This window comes from Haemaphysalis longicornis, unplaced genomic scaffold (assembly GCF_048455015.1).
Source record: "Haemaphysalis longicornis isolate Haplotype H1 unplaced genomic scaffold, Haemaphysalis longicornis Haplotype H1 scaffold_6, whole genome shotgun sequence".
Classification (NCBI taxonomy): Eukaryota; Metazoa; Arthropoda; class Arachnida; order Ixodida; family Ixodidae; genus Haemaphysalis; species Haemaphysalis longicornis.
The window spans coordinates 27,718,726-27,725,360 of record NW_027526407.1 but is presented as its reverse complement, the minus strand read 5'-3'; the positions used below and the strand labels follow the sequence as shown (position 1 = coordinate 27,725,360).

Below are 6,635 nucleotides of genomic sequence, written 5' to 3'. Positions count from 1 at the left end.
AGAAGGAAACCGCAAGCACCATTCTAACGCAGCCTTGACATATGGCCCACAGTGATACCAACAATTGGAAAACAGAAACCGCCGCAGCAGTGTGGTCCCTGACAGTTCCCAACAGTTGCCTATCGGAGCACAGTTCTATATAAAAGTTGGTCTGAGATACCTGGAGCGGCACACAGAGACTTTGGCTTCGTCCGCCGAATCCTGTTCTGGGTTTTGGCTGCATGTAAAAGAAACAAGACTCGCATTAAAATACACACCAAACCAACTATTAGCACTGATACAATGCTTTTAAAAACACTAAGGAAATTTTATTCGCTCGTATTATTGCGTACATTTGAGATACGGAGACATATCTGTTTCCACTTGGGCAGAAAATGACCAGCGTACAGGATCAAATACCAAAACGATATCAAGTGGCCAAAACGATCTAAGTGGCATTTTCCTATTTTTTCTAATATTTACCATTCTTTTTTGCTAAAAACACGTGGGTAATAAAGATGGCTTTAAGCGCAACCGCGTCACAAACAAACTTCTACATCTACCCTCGCAGTAACTCAAAAAGCATTACACAACAGTGAGCATAAAATATGCTGTTTTATGACATGAAATCAGGTACCGCAAATGCTGAAGTACCCACAGCGCTTGCCATACCATGTTTACGCATCCCGGTTCCAAAAAATGCAGTTTGCTATTAAATTGTAGGGAAAAGCCAAAAATACAAGCCATACACGGTTGGATTATCACAAGACCTGCAAGAGTGTAGGAAAAGAACACCGGAGCCAATACTAACAATTTAACATTTGCACAGAAAAAATTACCGGAAGCATGTGGCACTATTGCACAACTAAAACATACACCATATATCAATATCAAGCTAACTGTAATATCAAGCTAACTGTAGCCAAAACCGACTATATACGCGCCCTGAAAAAGCCTTTCACTGAAGCCGCGTTCTTTCCCCGACAATTTGTAGCTATTTAAAATAACTTATCCAAAAAAAAAAACTCATAGCACCCAGTGTGAATCTTACAAAATTTTACAAACCAGATAGCTCGGAGCATGTTACGCATTTTAAAATTTATCAAGCAGCCTAACTCTAAAGACGTTATTAATTCCCTCAAGAACAATTCAGACATCCCAAAGAACCAAGCCAGGTAGCGTTGAAACATACAGGTGACCAATTTTACCAAGCGAACTTGGAAGCATTTTTCCAGCCGAAACATTTATCTGAGGTAAAATTCAGTTGCGTGCTATACAAACCCTACTATCATGACGACAGTATGCTTGTGACCAAAGCACTGCCTCTAACAAGCGAGAAATGCAACTTTGTCCAAAGTAAACAACTTTTTCAAGCCAAATATGTATATTTAGCATTCTTCTAGGGCTTAGGTGTCAGCTAAGATACAGTACAAAAATTGATTAATAAAACCCCAAACCGTCTGTGTAAATAATTACTCTCACGTTTGCATCCATCAACAGCAGCACTGCCATGGAAAAAAAATTCGAGCTGCACTTGAATAATAAAAACGTCACAGTGCAGTGCCATTAGCTACATTAACAGAGTAACAGAGTAGCGGCAAAGGCAGCCTGCGCTTTGTGCCAATAATGAAAAATTGCAAAGGAAAGTACGACTTCACTTTTGCAGTTGACATGCCGCTTGCATCTACCAATCATTTGAACCACGACATATCTTTCCGAATAGGCTTAAACGCCTAACAATAATTTAAAACCCCAAGTAGAGTGACCACATCAAGTCTTTCAACAGAGCTTTAAACTTAAATGACACCAGGCCACTGTTAAATGGCCAAGAACTCTCTGCAAAAGTCCCAAGAACTCTCCAAAGTCGCATAAGTTTCAGGAGATTAAGATGAAATATACGGCGAGGAGGATGACCACATCTTGATGTGACAATGCAGGCGGAAAATCCATGACGTGTTTCTTGCAGACAATATTTACGCTGCCATTCTCTTCTCTCAAAATAACTGGACGTCGAGAATAACTGGAGCACGTCATGTACCTTTAAGGAAGGAACAAGAAAATTTTGTTAGACGATGGCTTTAAATGAGTGAGTTGCTTAGGATACCCCTTTTATAGCACAGTAATTGATTGAAATATCAGCGATTTCTTGGTTTCTTTTCTGGGAATGCTGCTAACAATGTACAAAAAATATTAGCACAGACTGTCAATGGCAGTTCTCTAATTTTGGAAAGCAATCGCATTGGGCGTGGCCGTGGCGCCGTATTATCACAGCAGCAACTCTCAATGTGAAAGCAAAATGTTTGCAAAACTTGAATGCAAAATAATAGTCTTTTTGTCAACATGTTGCAGCATCCGAAACAGGCTGAATGTGAAGGTATTTCCCAATTTGGAGTTCACGATTTATTCTTAACAGTAAGATTTTGCTACAAAGAAAACTACCACAAATTCAGTCCCGCAAAAATAAAATGCCAGCTTCAATAAACACTACCATAAATTGAGTCCCACAAAAATAAAATGCCAACTTACCCAACTAAAATTAAGATGCAGGCGTTCCTGGCAGGGCCTCCTCGGAGTGATTTTCCAGGAAAGTTTTGCCAACGTGTTCCCCAAAGCTCTTACTGTCGTTTTCACCTACAGGTCAAGTTTTCACTGAAATGGTGTTCCGAAGCCATTACGTATAATGCAACTACCTAAAAAGGGACCATCAAAGTTCCAGAACTGGGAGTGCGTACTTACTTGTAGAATCCAATGATTTCATCCCATACAACGGCTTTCACGTGTTTCCTTTTTGTGAACACACGACTTCAAGAACGGTGAACACACGCCTTCAAGAACCAGGAAAATGGCAGTATGCATTCCTTGTTCCATTGTTTTAAGTCCCGGTCCGCCCTATTTTCTAGAAATAAAAACAGTATAAAAATATCGAAGCATAAATTTACGCTTCCCTCTAAGAAGGGAGTACTACAAGATCTCGTACAAGGCCTGATTAGTTGTGCTAAAATTTATTTTGCATCACGAGCCCTGGTAACGTTTTCAGGCGAAACAATTTTAAATATAAAAATATTTGAACATTTTTAGGCTCACCTGTCATTGCTCCATGCGGAGTGGTGAACGTCTGTATAATATGCAACACTCAAGAGGCACTCTTTCGTGGCTTTATGACTTCCACAATGCATTCACAATCTGTCACACTTGTCACGACGACGCCTCGGCGTGCCGAAGATGTCTTCAGCCACAGTGAATGCCACAGCCATGATTTCACAGGTATATGTAAGGAATTGAAATAATTCGTTTTAATTTCTGTTCTTCAGACAAAAGAAAACAATTGTCGCAAACTACCAGTGTAGAGACAAATTTCTCCACAGTCAGCCATAGTCTGCATCTGGACAGGTTACACAGATCGAATACAGAATGTAGCAATCTGCTTTCGCAGTATATTTTCTAAGTTCAAGGAAGCACAGAAATGGGTTAATGTTGGGTGCACATAGTGATGCAAGAACTTATCACCGGAGCGTTGTTGGAAATTATTTCGACTCTCGGGTTGCCACCGACATTGACGGCATAAAAATGCAAGAGTGGCTTATTTCTAACGCGGTTCGTGAAGTAGCAACCACTAATTATGGATATTGGATAATTATCCTGAAGTCTCAAGTTACCACTGACATTAACAGCATAGAAACGGCAGCACACTTTCTATATACCCGCTGCGTGTTTCCACATATTTCTTCCCCTCTACAAAAGAAACGTTTGTTACTGCGGTACTGCTAAGACACCACTGTCCCTTCCATTTCTCTACACTTCAGGCAATGTAAAATAGATCATCTCAATTGGTCAAAGGAATTGGAAGAAACATGGAACTGCATAACACACTGCACAGATAAACGTAAGCTGACGCCTTGAAAGCACATCAACACAACTCGAAATAGCGTCTACCTTGCGCGCAACGGGCAAGGTCGAAGACTCCCGGTCTGGTAAGCACAGTAAATGGCATTCTACTCATCAGACTAACACAACGCCGCAATTACCACGCAAGTTTTAAAAATACCAATAACTCTAAGGACGGACGCTCCGACAAACTTGCTTGGAAGTTGTACACGTGTGCACGCGCGATTATAGCGAGCGACTAACCCGAGAAGATTCGCTACCGCAGACATACACAGCTACCGTCAATATACAACTAAGCAAAGCCACACAGTAAGGGAACATCCACTCATGAAACGCGCAAACCAGGAACTTCTGACGTACGCAGTCAGAAATGTCCAGCCGACTCTGACCCACGAACACGGGAGTTTTGGTAAATTACGGCTGCAAACGTTTCTCCAACACAAAATGTTACACGCCGCGACCACAAGCATGAACGACACACGAACAACGGGCATAGCGGTATGTTTATCGGACGCAGTTAACAAGGATGTCACTGAACAACAACCGTTACCAGCACATAAATAAGCAGCACTGACCTTTTTTGCGCCTCCTGGCAAAATTCCACTTCGTCGAGCAGGAAATACAGCCCAGGGATATGAAAAAATTCGCAGTTGCACGCCGCAATCAACCCAATTTAAACTGCTAACGGCGCTAACGGTTCTCGCCGGCGTGACCGAGAATTTCTTTAGTAAATATCAGGCGCATCGCGCGAGAAATTGAGAAACCCGCTTGGGAGTGCCACTGGTGGCGCTGCATGCGGAAGACCGTAAAATTAGCGGAGGGAATCCTGGAAGATGGGAGCGCTGCTGTCGTTTAAAGTGTTGACGCAGTCCCGATTTTCATCCGTCGTCATCGTACCCGTTGCAGCCCCACTGTACCGTGAATCAACGCAAAAACAGCTCTGCCGGGCTGCTGCTGACGCATGCGCATTGAATGCGCTACTGGAGTGGCGGTCTTTTCGTCATGGTTTCGGCGTACTTTCGTTCTCGCGGAGGCTTTGGCGATGCGCCCGCATAAGAACTCATACAAACTCGGCACACGTGATGGCTTTTATTGGATTCGGAAAACGGGCGTATGCGTCTAAGCGGACGTTTACGCCCGCTGAGGCCGAAACAAAGCTCAGATAATAGCCGCCTTAGCGCGTTAGTACTGGCTAAAGTTGTTTCTCGCGGAGGGCCGTGAGTGCGTGCGATATCCGAGCTTAACTTTGGATGACAATTTCCCCGTTACTGTTTACAATGAACGCAAAAGGGCGTGGCTTCATTTACTGCTTTTCTTGACAACAAGCCTTTCCGTAGTCAATAAAATATACTGCGACGCTCTTAGATACCCACGTTATATAAAGCTACTTACAGTTAATTAGTAAGTAATAATACATCGGCCCGTTTCCCAGCCCTTTTCCCTCCTGAACACCAATACTACAGGAAAACAGCCACTGGGGAAGCAGCTGGAGAAGGCGGGTCATTCAATGAACTTCAATTACTATGACAATACACAACAACAGCAAGTTAACTCTGCGTATTTTTGCCGTTACTGCACAGCATAATTAGGAATTACAATGTCATTTCAGCATTAATACATACACAATAATGCAGGTATCACGTGGTATATCTAGGTTTAGTTCCGTTCACCCAGTCAACCACTCTTTGCAAAGAGGCTCTTGTTTTTGCTTGTGGAAATTAAAAGGGACTCACATGTTAGCATTCCTATCGGACTTACTACGTCATGACCAACGGACTTAAAAACCATCGTGCACCAATACGAATAGTTTTACAAATACATACCGATATTCACAACGGCCTAGTTTGCTTATTTTAGATATATGTCGCTTCTCTACTGAAACAAAGAAATAAAACTCTCGCATGGTGAGACCGCTAGCACCTTCAAGTGAAGACTGGATAAACCAAAATGCGTTTCTTGTTTTTTTTATCTCTGCAAAGAAATGATATACAGCAGACTCCCGTTAAGACGAACCCGAACGGACCGTAAAAATGTATGCGTATTATCCGAAATTCGTCTTAAGCGGAGGTGTATTGCATTGTGGACGTTACAAGAGAAAACTGTTGTGGTTCTTAATCAGTGTTCGTTTTAACCAAGTTCGTCTTAACGAGGGTCTACTGTATTTCTAGAAGAAGCAAACCAGGTCGTTAGTGTCATTTCTGTGAATTTGTAAAACTTCTTGTATCGGTACATGGTGCTTTTGAATTAGTAAGTATCATGAATTTGCGTCATGAATTAGTGAGTCCCATATGAATTGGATCAGGTGAGTCACCCTTAATAGCATGCACGAGGCGAAAAATGCTAACGAACATCCAAGCATATATAACTGCATTCGTGACATTCTGCGTGCCGTGTAAAATGCGGCACAGTCGGTTAACACTATGTATATACCGCATCAGGGCATAAATAAAGTGGACTAAGTACCTATTTTACAGCAGATTGTAGCCATTCATACGTTCCTGTAAAGCGCTTAAAATTGTGCACGTACTACAACACAGCGAGCTGATGGCTGAGCATTGAGCAAAAAACAATTTTTCTGCGACGCTTTGTGAACCAAATGCAGAACTTGCAATAGTCTCAACAACTATATATATTTCTTTATGAGGTATCCACAAAAGCCCAATGAATTCTTCAGCACTACCACGGCTCTATCCCAAACGCAGAAGGAGAACCTGGGGACATCTGGTCCTTCTGAAATTCAAGTCATTGGTGATTTCAGACGTACTGCGCGT

The 6,635-nt window shown here is 42.3% G+C and overlaps 1 long non-coding RNA gene across 2 annotated transcripts; it reads right to left on the bottom strand.

Annotated features, from left to right (window-relative positions):
• Positions 1 to 286: 286 nt before the first annotated feature.
• On the bottom strand, positions 287 to 4,640 carry LOC144142373 (uncharacterized). Of its 2 annotated transcripts, XR_013316973.1 has the most exons (5): positions 4,440 to 4,640; positions 3,064 to 3,205; positions 2,716 to 2,875; positions 2,506 to 2,628; positions 287 to 2,017 (listed from the first exon to the last, which is right to left on the bottom strand). It is a non-coding gene; the product is annotated as an uncharacterized LOC144142373 (long non-coding RNA). The 2 variants fall into 2 exon arrangements; XR_013316972.1 differs by having other exon boundaries at positions 3,064 to 4,579.
• Positions 4,641 to 6,635: the final 1,995 nt, after the last annotated feature.